Source organism: Taeniopygia guttata, chromosome 3 (assembly GCF_048771995.1).
Source record: "Taeniopygia guttata chromosome 3, bTaeGut7.mat, whole genome shotgun sequence".
NCBI classification, from domain to species: domain Eukaryota; kingdom Metazoa; phylum Chordata; class Aves; order Passeriformes; family Estrildidae; genus Taeniopygia; species Taeniopygia guttata.
In genome coordinates this window covers 46263091-46281227 of record NC_133027.1, presented here as the reverse complement: position 1 = coordinate 46281227, position 18137 = coordinate 46263091, and the positions used below count along the sequence as shown (strand labels likewise).

The window sequence follows — 18137 nt, the reverse complement described above, 5'->3', positions numbered from 1 at the left end:
AAACAAACAAACAAAGAAAGAAAGAAAAAAAAAAAGAGATTAGCCAGCAGCAGAGCAGGTCATCTCAAGGTTAGCTTCACCCTGAATGTATATAATCTCTCAACTTTTGGAGAAAACCTACCCGAATATGTGCTTGTTCAAATAAAGGGCTTGTCATTAGGCTCAGAAAGCCCTTGGAATCCTTGATAAAGTAAAACTAGAAGTACTTGTGAATAGAAAGCTTTGATGGTTGTCTGAGGTTCAGACTAGCGCCATTTACAAATATTTTTCTCCTAGCTCTTGATCACAGAGACCTAGAAAAAGTATACCTGAAAATTATTACTGAATATAAATATATTATAAACCCTTCCCTGCTCTTGCTTTTTATCTTTGCAGTAGAGAGAGAGAAAATAACTATTCTCCTCATGCTGGAGGTGAGGAGTAAGCATGGAGAAGGTGCAAGACTGACTCAGTGTCACCCACCACCAGCCTCTAAGCTGGCCCCCCAAGTCTGGGATCCACAACAAATACATGTGTCCCAGGGCAGACATATGCAGGGGGCTGTAAGAGCCATTTTGTTCCTTGAGAGGTGAGTAACAGGGTTTGGTAAGCAAACTTGGGTCAAGTGGGGTGTCTGACTTGATTGTGTGCTGCTGGTTCAGCAATTTAGCAGCTGGCTGGCAAAACAATAATCCAGCAGCCTTTTTCCCAGGTGAGGGGGAAACAATAGTGATCTGCCAGATCACAGTGATCTGCCAGAAAGTTTGCAGTGGACATTTGGACAAAAGCAGGAAGTCCAGCCACTCTCATTTGTGCTGTGAACACCTGGACAATAGGGAGGTCTCAGGTGCACACCTGTCCCTTTTGCCTGCACTGTTTTTGTTGCATCCAGGGACAGTAAAGGTGAGGAAACAGCCACATTCTTCTCTTATGACTGCTTATCCCAATCCACAGCGCCTCTCTACCAGCCTTCCTCGTGCCCCACATGTATACACAGCCCCTAAAGCAAGCACTTTAAAACTGGAAGTGTAATCCAAGTTTGCACTGTAATTCTTCCTAGGTAGTTTGGCCATTAGTTACTGTGGCGCAATTAGGAGCTAACAGGTCTAGCAGAGAGACACGGTGTTTTCTGGTGGCTTTTTCCAAGCTCCCAGGGCAATTTTGGCTGTTGTCCTGGGTGGTTCATAGCCCCATCACAGTGTTATCTGTCAGAAACTCAGTGGCCCCAAGCTTGTAGCACAGGTTGTGTGTGCCCTGTGCTTGTGCCATTTCCTGCTGGGAGCCGTGACGTTAAAAGCCATATTGTCCGCCTGCGTCTCACGCTCCTCCCGCGTGCCTGGCCCCAGCGTCCCAAAGAGCCTGGCGGCTTGGGCTGCCGACAAAGCCAAGAGGCAAAGTTCATCTTTTTGTTCTGAGGCAGCACAGTGCCTGGTACAACTATTCCTGGTCCCTGACTCAGAGCTCAACCATCTTTGAAATAAATAAAACGAAGAAGGAGAACATCTCTGGGCCTATATTTGACACTTGTATTCCCACACCACTTGGCTTTATATAAACATACGAATTGGTATGGTGGTTATTTTGACTCATCTGCTTAGCAATAATTTTATTTTAATCAATATTTATTTAACTCACCAGCTAGACAAAAGCTCCCTAATTTCTTCTTCTGATTTAATTGATGTTCCCTGACAGAATGAAGCTAGACTGGGTAAGACAGTACAAGCTGTGCCAGTCTTCTTTGGTTTGCATCTCTTTTAACAAGTCCTGTGACTGTCGCAGAGCCAAGGCACATCTTACATCTCGCAGAGGAATTGGGAGCATACGTGGCTGTATATCCTGGGACAAAGAGCCAAGAAACACGCCAAAACAATAAGCGTTGACACAATAATTAGCATATTGATTCTCCATGCAAATTACCTCTTCATACATTGTGAAACACTTTGCATTGTCAGAGGACTTCGGAGGAACCTGGAGTTTCTTACAGGCACCACAATAATTAAATACGCATCTTCAGTTGTAAAATTAAAATACAATTCTGGGTGAAGGATCATAGAAAGAGACATGCATGTTGTGCAGATAAAAATGTATGGGATATGTCTACCTGACACCCCTACCCCAAAAGAGGCACCATAAATTATATTCCTGAAGGAGCTTTCAGACCATGGATATTTCAGGCCTTCAGAAGAACATTTTGCTTTTTATTTGAAGGAAATGATCTATACCTTATGTCACCTCAACCTCATGCCAAGGGTGAGGAGTGGCTGCAAGTAGAAGGATTGGATCACAAAGCTCAATCTTAGCCCAGTACTCCACTTGCCTGGAAGGAAAGGTTCACTTTAGCAAACCGAGGGAAAGGCCTAAAGTACTATCCTGTGAGGGGTGACAAAAAACCCACCCCAAACCCAAAAGGATGTATAGGCAGAATAGTGATAGGAATTTGCACTTTTCCTGCCTGTGAACAATAATTCATGCAGTTAGTGCTTTATCAGAACTAATTTAACCCAGTTTTTCATTTAAACTACAGGAAAGCAAGTTCAAATAGGTTTCTCTAACATGAAGGACATATTTTAACCCAACTTTTGCTCCTGTTTACCCCGCCCCCACCCAATGCTATTAAATGGCTTAAAACATGACACAAAAATACATCTTATCATATCAGTTGGCTTCTCTCACTACAGCAGCCCTTATCAACATTCAGCAGCCCTATTAATGCAGTCCCCGTCAATCAGCATGAAAAAGTAGCACCCCACAGATCTCTGATCTGTCCCTTCCCAGTATCCCAGGCCATTTCTGGATGCCAAATAAAGAGCAGGAGCCCTTTTAATGCCAGCAGTTTGTTCCTTTACATCTGGCCTGCATGCCCATGGTCCACAGCCCTCACAGCTTGCTCCATGGCAGAGCCCTGAGCTGCCAGTCTCACGTGAAGCTGTCCTTCCCCAGATGCAGCTGCTGGAGCCCTGGCCCTGTCCCACAGTGGCAAGGCTGGGAGAGCCCTGTGCTTATGCTGTTTGTCCAGCACGAACTTTTAGGGGAAGCTTTACCTGTGTAAGTATTACATATATTGCACTGATAAATGCAAACTGCTCTGAAAATATATCATAGATTTGCCTTAATCCTACAATACATTATTGAGAGATGTGATGGAATAAAGTGCTAGAAAACCATTCCTCATGAGCTGCCAGGATTTTTGTAGAAAAGAACTATGGAGACCCAAACCTACAGAGACTACTGCAAGAAGCAGAGCTTCAGGAGTCAAACTGTTCAGGAACTGGGAAGTGGATACCCTCAAGGAGCACTAAATTTGACTTAAAAAACAGATAAATCCAGACTTTGGCAGGTATATCTCTGTTCCTTTTAGTAGCACTATGTTTACCATGTTGTAGTTCTCATTGGATATATTGGCAAGCCCTTTACTGACATTTTCCTTTGGGTTATTTTTATTTCATGGGTGGTTGAATTTAATTTAAGATTTTAAATCTACAAAATAATGTAAACAAGTGTTTTCAAAATTGTTCGCATCTCTCCTATTCCCTCCCATGGAACTGGGGTGTCCTTGAGATATACTAAACCTTAGCCAACAGACTGAGAAACAGGACTGGCAAAAACAGAGGAAGGATGTTGCAACACATCAGCTGAATCTTTTCCCCTGGGGTTTTGAGTTTGGTCTGGCCAGAGAGGTTGGCAGGAGGTGAAGGGGACAACCTCTCCACTTTTGCTCCATGTGAAGGGAGGCTTGCAAGGAGGAAGCCTGTTTTCTATAAATGACTCTTGAACAGAGTTTACACCAGGTTTGAAAGGTTATCTGGGGTCCACAGGACACCCCAGGACCGTGTTTTTCCCCTGAGGCTCCATGGCCTTCTTTCAGGGCATGCAGGTCAGGTAGGGAGACACAATCTCTGCAGACAGCTTGTGTTGCAAGACAGAAACTGCAATGCATGGTTGCTAGCTATGAAAAACTATCCAGGGAGAAGGTTTCTCTCTTACGAAATCCACCTCCTGATCATCCTGCAGAAATCATTCTTGCCCTTGCTGGTGCTGCCATTCCTCAGCTTTTCAGTTTTACCTTTGACTCCCTTACAAGCTTTTAAGAACGTCCCCAAATGAGGCTGCCAAGCAGTGCCAACTTTGCTGCCTTTCCTAAAATGTGCACTTTGAGTTAGAGGAAAAGAAACCCCAACACCTATCTCAGCTTCATAGTATTGGTGCAAATGGTTTAAGCCTTACTGGGGCTTATCAGATAGAATTCTAGCTAATCGAAGGTCAGTTTCTATAGCTAGAGTGTTATTTTATTATTTTAATACACTGTTTGGTGCTGTCATTGACACATAAAATGGCAAAATGAATGGTGCAATGATCTTCCCTTCAAGTATTTAGTCATGTGTACAAAAGTAGAAAAGTTGTACTTACCTGACCATTTTGTTTCTCTATTTCCAGCATCATCCTCCAGTGTCTGGAGAATTATTACATACAATAAAGAATCATTCCACAGTTTAATAAAAGCACATGTGCTTTTTTGTAGGAAAGGAGGGAAAAGCAGGTATTTTTATATTGCCTCTAAGAACTGTTAACATTGTAGGAATTAACTAAATTTGGACCAGTCACCTAAAGCCCAAACACAAGTATTGCCAAATCGGTGCCCTTTTTCGAGACTTCTACTTTGCATTAGGTTGAATATTAAAACAATTTCTTAATGTTCTTAAGCATTAAACTCCCTCCACTTGGTACAACTGCAATTCAAAAGGTGTAAATTGCTAACATTTGTGGAGACACATTTATTTAGCTGTTAATCTAGGTAATCATAGGTTCTCAGTGCCCTCTATGTCAAACTCCTCTGTTTCTTACCATCTGCACATCGTCATCATCAGGCCAATTAGTGGTGATAAAGAAAACTGTAAGAGAAAACTTCTTCCAGAACTTTTGGCTTTGATGTTTACAAGGCACTGTGTCTGTCACAGAAGCATTCAGTCCACAGAGCTTCATATTTAGATGAGGTGAACACCATTTTCTTGGGGAAGAGGAGCAAACCCCTCTTCCCAGTCAACTTATTAGGGTTTTTCACTGTTTTGATGGAGTGATTTAGGTATGACTGGGGAGCAGGCTCTTCAGGAGCCACATGCACATGGATTACACAACACACAAAAAGCTTGATAGTGTCATTACCACACCTCTGTTTTTTTAAATACACTTCCTCCTGCTTTTAGGTTGGGTCCAGTTATTCATAGGGAACACCTGGCTCTGCACAAGGAAGTACTAAATCCTTTGCCTTCAAAGCACACAGACAGCAAGGAAGGTCAAGTATTATTCAGGGATTTCTCACCAGACCTTCTGATCAGATCTCTTATTTTCTCAGTAAAATGCAGCACAGAATTTTTGCACGTTCAGCTCTGGAGCTCTTGATTAAACAAGTGAAGCTAAACCACCTCCCTGAATGTCGTTAAAGCAGGAAACATAAAAATCAGCATTTAAATGTACCATTGAGCAACTAATCCCACTTAATCCCAACAGCCCCTGAAAGTCCCTAGCGGCACAGGACGGGCAGGGACCAGCCATGTCCTGCAGCCATGGATGATGCCAACAGCTGCACAGCCAGGAATGGCACCTCCTCACCCAGGGGCACAGGGTCTGCAGTCCCATGGCATGCCAGGAATCCTTAACACCCCACCAGTGGGACCAGCAGAGCAGTCAGCCAGAGGGAATTTCAGAGTAGCCCTTGGCACCTTGCTTGTCCACTCATTCTCTCCCGAGACACTGAGTTGCCCACCCCTCAAAACACCAACACCAGCACAAGGGAGCAAGAGACTAATTTATCATTATTTGGAAGGAACTGCTCTAGTTTTACTCATAGGTAAAGGCAGTTGTAGATGAAAGAGCAACAAGGACAAGGACAGACCCCTGGCAGTTTTTTTGCCAGGTCTGTGCCCTGGGCAGGGCAGGCAGATAGGATCTGCAGCACCATAAATCACCTCACAGCAAAGGGAGAAGAGAAACGGATTGTGAAATGAACTGTAAAATAAACTTCTAATGTAAACATGGCACAGGCAGGGGGTTGTTTTTTCTGTCTGGGAGCCCAAGTCTGGTACAGTTTACTGGCTGACTATGCTGGGACCTTGTTTGGTGAGGTTACTGCCGGCCCTGTTGCTGGGCATGGAGGCAGCCATCACTCTTGTTTGCCAGCAGGAGAGGAGGATGGTGCTGCCATGAGCATCTTCTTGTCCTCTGGCACAATTTGCTCGCTCAGGCACTGGAGCTTTGCCCACAGTTGCCTCTACAGACTGTCTGGATCCTCCTGCCCCAGAAAGACACCCTCCCAGACATCTGCCTTGGTGGCCTGGCAACAGTGATGGGGACACTCCGAAAGGTTTCAGCCTGCATCTTTCACCAGGGCCTGGGTTTTCTGATAAGCAGGTGCTCGCACAGAGCTGCCTCTCCCTGACATGTGCCTGCCCACTCCAGTCCTGCTGCTCACAGTCAGTGGGGCTTTGCTCCTTGCACCTTTACCTGGTCTGGTCCATTGTCCCTTCCAGGAGGTCCAACACGTGCCCTCAGCAGGGAAAGCAGGCTGCCCCTGAAACAAACATGACCCAATGCAGGAATATCTATATTTTCACCTGCATTTATACGTCTGTTCCAGAAGGAGTTGGACTCCATGATCCTGAAGGGTCCCTTCCAACCCAGCAGATTCTGTGATTCTGTGATTGTGCTGTATCAATACTTCCCTGGGGTCGGGGGCACACCCTGGCTCGTGCGTCAGCACAGTGGGACAATATTACTCAATACCTGTTACGGTCAAACCAGCAGAAAAGATAACAGATTGCTACTGTACATAGACACCTGTGCCTTAGGTAGGAAAGTACAGAAGCCTCTGTGCTTTTTTGTTTGTTTGGGGTTTTTTTTGTTTGGTTTTTTTTTTTTTTTTTTTGGTGTCTTGTTTTAAAGCCACTTTAAGTCCTTAAGGCAAGTCATAGGAGCATGAGGTTAGAAGTGACCTCAGGAGATCATCCTCCTGCTCTGAGGCAGGGCCATGGAAAATCCAGGCAAACATTTTGCTCCCCAAAAACACCCTTAATGAAGAAAAGTCCACAGCTCTAGGAGATGTGTTAATTATCTTCATAGCTAAGGGAACATAACCTAAATTTCCTGAAGATGAAACATGGCTATGTCCTCTCCTTAGTGGGTATGAAGGGTGGGGGGTTTTTAAGTAATTTTCTTCATGAAGTAATGCAAAAATATTTTGTGTCCCCTCTCAACTCCTTCTAACAAATAATATCACCCTTCTCCTCTTGGTCCCCATTCTCACTGCCTTTGCTCATTCTTGCTTCTCTTCAACCTGGCTTAAATATCCAAGGGGGCCCCAGTGCCACAACTCCACAGGAGAAGCTCAGACAGCTTCTACCTCATTACTGCCCACAACACCTTTTTTCCAAGGCTGCTGCTTGTGCCCCACTTGGCGTTTGGTCTCTTTCCTCAGCACAGCATCTTTTTCTGCTGAATCTCACCTTGCTGATTTTCCCTCCCAGTTCCTCATGCTGGCAGGTGGTGGCAGTCCTTATTCTGCATGTGGGCCTTGCTGGGTGCTGGGCATGTGTCCTCCAGCTGCTGGGCTGCCTGAGGCTGCACCAGACTCAGAGGCTGCTGCCAAATTTTGGCTTTCCAGGGCCCCGTGGCCACGGCATCCAGCCAAGACTGGGTGGGTCAGGTGGCAGGAGGACCAGGGGGATAAGTGTGGCACAAGATTAGGCTCACAGGAGGAGGATAGAAGGGACAGCTGGGAGGGGAGCTAGCACATGAGTCCTACTTTTAGAAATGCACACAAGCAAGCCAGTAGTTATTGAAGTGTCTTGGTGAAAAAGTAGTTGCTATCTCCAAATTCCTCTTCTCTGGTCAAGCACCTGTGGTTTTCCTAGCAGGTGGAAGGTAGAGGTGCTGAAAACTGACAATTGGCCAAAAGGTTTGTGGGATACAGTGGAGAAATCCCCAGGATGTAGGGACTGGTCATTGTTTCCCAGCATGACAGTCTGCATGCCATAATGGCCTACTCAAAATTTGGGAGCAGATTGCTTAAACACAAAGTACTTCAGCAATTTGTCATAATTCAGGTTTTAGTAAGAAGGGTCAGAATACCCTTTTATGTAATTCTGCTGCATCTCTTTCTTCAAACATTTCTTTTGTTAGACTCTTATTATTATCTTATGTTTCAGGTGTCAGATTCAACCCACATCTAACATTTCTAGTATAGCTTTATCCTGATACTCTGGGCACATGGGTCATGTCTAAGACGAGGCTAGACCAGAAAGAAATGTGTCTGACCTCTGAGTGTGTGTGTGTACAAACTTAGACAGGTCACCTTTAGATGGTCTTTCCTCAACCATGAGCTCACCCAATCTGCCCATACAGTAAATTTGACCTTTAAGTTAGTCTTGAAATGCTGAACATGTGCCTACAGAGGACTGCCGGGTATTGTGGAAAAGATAAGCCTTTTGTTAGCTTATGGATGAGGTGATCAGCATGGAATTCTGATAACCTTCAGCTGGAAAATTTTGCAGATTCTTGAATCACTGAACTAGAGAGAATCAAAGTTTTTAAATTTTATTTTTCAGATTATGGCCCAAGGAAGTATTGCAGGTCACATGTGCCAGCACTGCCAGAAAGCAGACACCGCTGTCAACTTTGCAGCTGGTGGTTCTGGGCTGCACCTAAACTGTACAAAGTTACTTCACAACATTCATTTCTCACAGAAAAATTTGGCAGAGCATGAAGAAAGAGAGACACTTTCTAAAAGAGCAAGGCATTCATTTCCCTCCCATTTATTTGTCTGTAGTAGTTTGCTCTGAAGTGGTGGGCTCATGTCCCTTTGAGCTGCCATACCTGGTTAGAGGTCCACAAACCATTTGTACTCTCAGCTCTACATCTCCTCACCTTAGCTGTGAATACAGACACCAGAATACACTGGCTGCAAACTTACTATTCCAAGTGAAGCAATGTTCAGGGTTTAGCCTGTGTTAGGAAAGGGTGGCTGATGCAGCTAGAGTAGGAAACTTGTCTTCAGACTCAGGTGTAGCTTGTAGCAGCTAAACAAGGAGTGCTTCTTCCCAGTGCAGCTGGAATGGTGTGACTTGTGCTGGCAATGAGTTCTAGCTGTGTTACCTGGGCTTCTTGCTTAAATAAAAGCCTCGTAAAAAATAATCATGTCCACAACTTACATGTTAACCCAGCAAACATTTTAATAACTGGCCTTAGAAAAGCAGAGAATATGAAAAAGTAATAGAATCAAGAAAAGAGAAAAAAAGAAAAAAGAAAAAAAATTATTTCCAGACAAAGATTAATGAGGATTAAAAGATAGGAAGAGCACTGCTGACAGCAACGAAAATCACTAGTGACTTTAGATATGGATTGAAGAATGACCAAACGGAATGAAAAAGTGGTTCCAATGCCCCCATGGCATTGTATCATTTAAAGAGTTGCATTTTATGAAACCCCTTCCACTTATCACTTTGTTTTTCACTCGTGTGTGCTCACATCTCTTGGGATTTTCTCTGCACATGGATCACATGCATGGTCCCTGAGATCCGTAAAGTGGGAGCTGGACACTCCCCTGCTCCTTACACATCCCTTTGTGTGAGAAAACCAAACCTTGAGAGTCTCCTGCTAACAGCAACACCATCTTGTCATCCCAGAGGCCCTTTTATAATAAGGGAACAAAGTTTTGTCAAGGGAAGGTGAAGACATTGTGGAAAAGCAAAGATGTTCAGGTAGGAGATTTAAGAGGCTGGAAATGCAGCCACATCCCCCAGGACCCAGCAATTCAGGGCACTTTCTGCAGGCAACTTCTCACCTTGATGTCCTCTGGTGAAAAACTGAGTGAAATGGGCTCACGCTGAAGTGCTTGTTCTGGGTGAGAAGGGAAGAGAGGCTGTGCATTTGTGTTACTCCAGGGAAACTTCCAACATGACTGCTGCTGTCTGTGTAACTTGGTTAGTGCTGGCCTTTTGGTGACAGCCACCCTATCCAGACTGCAGAGCAAACACAGCTCCACTGCACATCCCCTGCCCATCCAATTCCTGACCTCCCCTCTGCTGCCTTCTCCAGAGGCAGAAGCTTCAGAGAAGACACCCAAAGGTAGCTGCCTTCCTCAGGAAGAGACTTTGATCCACCTCTGAAAGCCAGTATAATTTTATTACTGCTATGGCAGAGTAGAATTTCAACTTGAATTGTGGCTTTTCCATGGGAGGCTGCTAGGCTGAGTGACAGTGCATGGCAAAATCTTCTGTATAAATGAGACAGCCTCGCCATAAATTTTGACTAACAGATGCACAGTGAGGTTGATAACAAAATTTGATATTGCAAATGTGACTCTCCTGAGAAGTGTGGATGAATGACAATGGGTTTAATTTAATGAGTAAAAGGACTTTGTTTTTTTATTGTATGTCTTTTATGAATTGCTTTATTGCTTGCTAAGCAGCAACTTTTCTCCAGGACATTCATCCATGAATTAGTTAATGGTGTACAAGCCTGGTTAGCCTTAAGAGGCACCTAAGAGAGATTTAAGATAAAGTTCTGGTGAAGTATGAATTTTCTACTGAAACAACAAATCCAAGACAAACACTAGGCCAGTCATTCACAGCAGGACCTCTCCCTCCTGAAGGGGAAGGCGTCAGGAGCAGCTTCCTCTGCTGCTCTCCAGGGAGCACCTCTGAGGTCTCTGCCAATGCACACTTTTTCTCCATCTTTTGCTTTGGAGGTCAGAGGTGGAGTACAGCTGTTTTTCTTAACTAGCACTTTCTAATGCCATCCTCTTCCAAGGTGGTTAGGAACAGCAGAAGGAACCATTGTTCATGCAGCAGGCGAATCTTCAGAGAGGTTATCACACACCAGGGCAACGTGCTGGCACCTGCTGTGTTTGCCCCCACTGATGTCCTTCCCATCCTCCCATGCTGGGCCTCTCTGCACCAGCTACTGGATAATTCAGGGTTTACAGCGGCCCTCAGAGCATGAAGTAGAGCCAAAGTCTGACATTCCTGTGGTGCCAGGGTGCACAGGTGCCAGCAGCAGCCTCAATGCCCATTGCAGAGAGCACTGCTGGAAGGCTAATCCCCAGGGAAAGGCAACATGTGGGAATTGCTCTGTGCTTTAAATTACAGCAAAAACAAAATTTTAAGGTATTGCCTCAAAAAGAGTGAAAACTGAGGGAAAATGCTCCTGATTATCATTGTATTTGTCTTGGAAACTGGAAATATGTTTTATGAGATGTCATGTATTTTTACAGTTTTCCCCCCATTTCACCACGTCACTCATAGGACATAGGCATCTTTAAACCTGCATGGCATAATGTAACATTAAAAGAATGTTACAACAGTTAACCTCATTTATGCCAGCTGTTCCTACTGAATTGGGACATTTTATCTTATTTTCTAGATTAAATCAAGTCCTTGGTATGTCATCAAACCATCAAAAATTAAAAGCAGGAGATGCTTTGTTCAAGTAAGTAAGTGTTTTGACATATGTAAAACTGCTCATGTCATGAGTATGTGAAGAAAATCCAGGTGCAAAAATAAAAATTCCAAACTAGAGGTTCTGAATTTTGTCAGACAATTCTGAAGTTTCTCAAAGATTTAAACCTCTGTAAATTTTTTTTAAAAGCTTACTTGGGTTGTTTGTTGCTTTAGTGGAATTTTCTATGCTTTGTACTTATGTGATAAACACATTTTAATTTCTAAAAATTCCACATGCAGACCCAGTGGGAAAAAAGCTCTGTGGGCTGGGTTGGGCAAACAGAGATGCCATGAGACAGCACAGAACCCACTGGCGGTGGGATGAATGTGTATACCAGCAAGAGCAGTATCTACTCCATCTGGCTTGGGCTCCACTTCATCCAGGAAGACTTCCTTTTGAAGGGGAGATTCCAGTCATGATGGCTCCAACCAGTAAAAGAGGTAGCCTCCCAGATTTACTTATCTCAGCCTTCTTGAAAGCACCCCTAACTTCCTTGGCAGCAGTAACCAAACACGAGCTGTAAAATACTGTTTTCCCTGGTCTGGCTGAACTCACAACTCAGCATATGTGGTGGGGAGCTCCTAAAATAGCTCTCAGTTGCCTCACCAGCCTCAGCAGCAACTTGAAAAGTCTTTTGCCTTCTGGAACAATTGGAGAAGTTTTAAAATGTTTGGACTTATTTTGAAAGTACTGTGAAAGATAAGAATGATCTATTCCAAGGCTGTGCAAACTGAAGGTCACGGCTAAGGCATTGCACAATAGACTCAAGTAGGTTCAGCACAAAATTTGCTCAGGAGTTGATCAGCTCATCTTCATTGCTGTGACCATCCCTGCCTAAATTCAGGTTAAAGCTGAGTCCCTTTGACTTGGCACCTCACTAGGCCAAACAATCACAGTATTTTGTCCCAAATATCAGTGGGGTGATGCCAAGGCAGCGGGCATGGGTCCTTGCCTTGTTGGAGAAGACAGAGCCTTGTTGGAAAGCCTTCTGAAAAAAACAAGCAAAACAGCTCTGTTTGTGAGGGGAAGCTGTAGTTGCTGCAGGACAAGTGCACTCTCACTCTGGCCAGTTTAATGCACACTTTCTCCTGGTCAAAGGCTATTTATTCTCTGTCTGGATCTTGTCATGTTTTAGGCTATCTCTAGTTAGAACAAAACCTGAACAGCTCTTGCTATGTTTACCAAGGGATATCCCCAAGCTGTTCTTTACTGATGCAGTACTTCAGGGCAATGTTCCTGTGGGCTCTGCATGGACAATATCACATTTTGTCCCACTTAAGAGATGAAACCCCCTCCCCCTCTTTCTTGAAAATATAATTTCCTCCTGAAAAACGACTCAAAAAGACCATTATACATCTCTGGCTTCCCATCAGGATGGGAGAAGAGTTTTCTGTTGACATGTCTCTCATTTCTGAGCACGCTCTTCAGTGCCTCTGCCAGAGCCCTCAGTATAACTTTCTGCTGAGTCAGGCTGCTGGTTTTATTATCCCAAATCCCAAACGGGTGGTTTCAAGCACTCCAGGCATTTTTCAAAGACAGTCTGAAACCCAGCCAAGCCCATGGTGGGGGGTGTAACCCTTCTCTGGACAGGTCTGTGGTCGGACTGGTTCTCTCCCAGGTCAGGCGAGCTGGTCTGCAGCTGCAGCGTGCAACTGCCGCCCCTGGGGACAACCCCGCTCTGTCCCCAGATTCAAGTGAACTTTGCGATTTTTTAGCAGCAGTAAATAATCCCCCTGGGGGTTATCTGACCACGAAAACTACACTGGCTTGGCTGAAGGATTGAAGGGCCGAGGCCCATGTCAATATGCATTGACAGATATTAGAGGATGCAGACCTGGGACCCCTGCCCAGCCCCAAGCACCCCACCAGCCATTTTCACTTACTGCTTGAAAGTCAGCCCTTCTCCAGGTTCTGTGAAAACACGTCTGTCTGTGGCACAATAAAACAGAGCAAAGGCAAATGTGCAATGTAGAGATCCATTATGCTTTATTTACATGCGTCACCATCTCTTTTACAAACTAGATTACAACTTAAAATGGAATACACAAGGCAATATCTACTAACACCAAGTGGAGTAAGCACTGCGTCTCTACTTCATTTGGAAAGGGGCGGGTCTTGCTCCAAAACAAACTTCCTTTCAACCTCTGAGTAGTAAGGTAATATATTCCTCCAGGGCAGCATCTTTTTTCTTTGTTTTCTTTTTTTTTTTTGGTTTTTTTTTTTAAATATAAAATTTTCAGTAAGACTGCAACGTGAGAGTGTCTGCTTTCAAATGAAAGTACAAGATAGCCCAAATGAAAAGTATAAACTGTTCAGCTCTTCAGTATGTAAAGACGGCCATGCGCGATAAGGCTGTGGATTTAATATTCTTCCAATTTACATGGCTTGAAACAGAAACAGATAAAACAGTTTTACAGATACTGTATACATATTTTTTCCAATCATGCAACTTTTTAAAAAAAAAGTTAAACATGTGAAGCCAAATGTACAATCCATTTTTTCCAACCCATAGTTACGAAATGTATCTGGTCCCCCTTCGCATCTGTTGGCAATTCCAAAGGTATATTGTGTACTTGAAACACTTACAGGACACCAATTGCCAAGCAATGATATAATTTTGGAGAAATACATGACCTAAAAGGTAACTTTTTTAGGCAATGGCACAAAAATTTCTGGAGTTAAGCAGTGTTTAACTATCTGATTATTAAGAGAAAATTTCTTTTACAAAATCATTAAATCAAGCCTCAACCTGTGACTAGAAACTGCATAAATAACACCTTTTTAGAGCTTTTGTTTAGACCAAGTGTTCAAAAAACAACCATGTAATTGTGACCTTGACCTTCATCTGTTTTACATCGTTTCACAAGGACAACTTCTAGGCATAAACATGTTCAAAGACTCAAAGGCCAAATATTCAAAAAGTAGGTTCTCCAAACTAGCTATTCAAGGCTTAATTTTGACACCTAAATAACTGGATCTTTGAATTCAGAGAGATTTATTTAGTACCTCTGGAGTAAAGGGCCTTTGCTGGGCACCTCAGCAGGTGAAGAGGGTGATGACCTTCCCCTGGGCCTGGGGGGACCTGTCTCCTCCCCTTCCTTCAAGAAGCCATGAGAGCTGAGCAGCTCATCCTTTGTGACCACGCTGGAGTCCCTGATGTTTGGTGCCTGACACCAGGCACTTCTGCTGGAAAATTTTGGCCCCAAAACTGATCAATAGAAACCAAACCAAACCGAAGAGGCTGGCCAAGTCCATTCCTCTTCAGTGAGTGCTGGGATGCTCTCCAAAGCAGGGGCCCAAGCTGTCCCAGCCACACCAATGGAAATGCTCCCCTTGACATTGCTGGGAGGCTGAATAAGCCTTTCAGCCACTAATGCTTTTATTATTTCTTAAAAAAAAAATAAACTTCTCTGCCATTGATGGGCTGTCTCTAAATCAAGTGTTTTTTCTCCATTTTCCAAACAGAGAAGGCCATAGTTTTGTTTCTCATTTCTGCCAGTGGAAAGCAGCTCCTCTGAACCCAAGCAGGCTAAGTTGTTGGAAAAGAGCAGAATTTGCAGCCATTTCATTTAAGCTTTCAATAGGCCTTCCCTTGCCTTTGACAAGATCTGAATCTGTACCAAGAAAAAAAAAATTATGGGGTTAGGTCACTTTGGCCATACCATCAAGTCAGGGTTTATTGATCTGTCAGTGACAGTGGGTCTTTTGGCAGCACCACAGGTCTCACTGGAGGCTCATCTGTGTAGGGATCAAAAGCTGCATGTCAGCCCGGGAAGCCACCGAGTGAGCTCTGCTGACAGCCAAAACCAGAGAAGCCTCAGCAAAAGAAACACCAGAGGGAAGTCCTTCAGCATACACTCAAATTTTGGGGTGTGCCAGGAAGCTAAGAGCTCATGGCACACGCTCAGGGGAGGCCAGTGATGAACTCCTGACCAATTTCAGTAAAAGGTGCCTGCAACTGGACTCGGGTCAGCAAGGTGCCCAGGTGTGCCACACAAGCATCCTGGGAAGCAGGCTGCTGATAGACATGGGCAATGGCCACCAGCCAGCCCCAATGAATGCAATAAACTAGGCCACATGCTAGCAAATAGAACCCCTCAGTGTAAAAATAAAAGTTTTTTTAGAAGGCAAATGACAAACCCTTGGCTGCTTGAAAGAGTTGATATGCTACAGGTTTATGCTAACCACAACTGCACAGAGCCTACACAGTCGTAACTGGAGGGAGAAAACAAGAGGTGCATCTTTATGAGAGAACAGCATGGGGGCTACGGTACAAAACCAAAACTTCCATCACACTAGGAGTCGTTGTTTCACCAAAATCACCTCAGGGACCTGGAAAGTAAGGAGTGTGGAAGGGCCCACGAATGCTTGTGAGTGTTGGTGCATGACTGTGCATGTGTGGTGGCAGTGGCGAGAGGGAGTCACTCCACATTGCATGGGATACGGGTCGGTGGGAGCTCATGCACTGAGACCTTGGGTTAAAAGGCTAGTTTTGTTTTCCTAACATCCATGCATAATGATCCATTTCTGTACATAATAAAATATATTTATATATTTATATGCATAATGCTTTTATGCAAAGGAAAAAAAAAACTCATATATCGCTTTGGAGAATTATGTATACACTGTCCTATTCAGAACCTCTTCATACCAAATTCCTATGTACCACTGGTGTCTTCCCCTCTTTTTTTTTATCCCTCCCCTGATACTAATAAAAAGTAATCAAACTTTCCCAATTATAGAGAGGATCTATACAGCACCATACCTTTTATTCATTATTATTATTATTAATTATTATTCATTTTACAAAAGAAAAATCTTAGAAGCAAAATATATAAAACTGCCTTGTCTTTCAGTGTCATTTATCCTGCTACAATCTGCGCTCGTATGAAAAGCCATTTGTATGATACTGTCACCTTGCCGTTCCTACTCCTGCTTCTTCTGCCACAATGAATTATACATAATGAGAAGGAAAAAATAATCAAAGATATGTCCAAAACAACAACAACAAAAATAAACAGGATCTCTAATGCCATAACACACCCTGCAGTGATCTGCGCCTCAGCTCCTGGCATTGTCACTGCAAGTCACCTGCCGACGCCCAGCCGCTCGGTTTCCTTTAATCTGTGTTTCCGAACACATCTCTACAGGTGATTGCATCCACCTCGCGTGGCAGCTCAGCCCAGGACTCCTGACCAGCTCCCTGCGGCAGCAAGGGCAGCTTTGCTAAGGTAAGGCAGGAGGGAAGCCTGCTCCAGCGGGCAGGAAAGGGGCTCCTGCCTCGCTGCACGTGAGGGCAACGGCACCCATTGGCAGTCCGTCCTTGTGAGCCGACAAACTCACTAGCTTCCCTTGTTTTGCAGCCAACTCTGGGCTGACCCTTATGGAAAACAGGGGTGTACCATTAAACTTAAGGAAAGAGTAAGAAAGAAACAAAGCAACCAACCCAACAAACAGGCCACGCACATCCTCTCTCTGGAATCCAGCCGGCTAACGAACGCTGTACCTTCAGAAAACCCCGACACCTGAGCAGTGTTGGGTTACAGTCATTTCCATGCACGTGCACAGTGCCTCAGATTCCCCAGGGAGAGAAAGCAAAAATGGTTAAAAATCTGTGGAAATCAAACTGGAGGCTGTAGGTGGGAGGGTGGGCAGATAGGGAAAATCTCTAAAGCCAACTTAAAACAACCCATAAACCATTAATATATTGAAACACCACATACTCATTGACAAGTAACTAGTGTAAAGGCTACACAGCATGTTCTTAACAGGATGGTGCTGAACATTGTCTCCACAGCAGGTGCTTGGCCATCCCAGAAAAGGAAGATTTTGCATACTTCAGAATGAGTCCAATTTTCAACAAAAAAAAAAAGAGAAAAAAACAAAAAGAAAAGAGGGGGGGAAAACTAGGTTCTTCACTCCAGTAAGGGGCCTATTAACAGTCCGCTTCATTAGGAAAATAATGCAGGGTTCACAAAGGTCGTAAGCTGTAAACAGTATCACTGTCCACTTGCTGACAGCAGATTTGGCAAAGGGTTCTCTCTCTACATCTCGTGTCAGTTTGAGGGCCTGGAGAAGAAAAAGAAAAAGAAGAAAAGACAGTGAGATAACTGCATGTAGGGGAAAAAAAAAAACAACAACAAAACCCACAACAAAAAAAGGCAACCAAGCAAACATCCAAAAAGAACAACAACTTACACTGAGAAGCAATTCAGATATGTTTGCACCCAGGAGCTTGAAACATATAGCAAGGAATAAGATGACCCTGCCTGAAAATACTTTTCCCTTGCCAAGGTTCATCTGTTTCTTTGATGGCTTAGCTGCTACCAAACAAGACAGAAAAAACCCTCTCTCCAATGAAAAATGATGGGCAAGTCTGATTTACAGAAACCCAGTGCACTGTCCATTTTTTAAGCGTATTTCCAGGTAGAAGCAATGAAGGATCATCCAGCTTTTCTCCATTTTTCATGATCACATTTTCTCAGCATTAGCAAAAAGCTGAATAAATCTTCTGTAAGTGTTTGACATCCACCACCACCCTTGAAGGACAGATGAAAAGGATGCTTAAGACAAACAGTAAGGAGCCATGAATTTCAGTGTGGACTTTGGGTTTTCCATTTTCCTGCTCACACAACACACCAGCAACAGACAGGGTCCAGCTGGCTTTA

The 18137-nt window shown here is 44.0% G+C and overlaps 1 protein-coding gene across 1 annotated transcript in view; it reads right to left on the bottom strand.

Moving 5' to 3' along the window:
* Positions 1-13431: 13431 nt before the first annotated feature.
* The window catches only part of FOXO3 (forkhead box O3), an 88933-nt gene continuing 84227 nt past the window's right edge, over positions 13432-18137 (bottom strand). The window contains exon 3 of the mRNA XM_002192814.7: positions 13432-17538. The gene's annotated coding sequence lies outside the window, so the exon portion shown is untranslated. The remainder of the gene's footprint in view (positions 17539-18137) is intronic.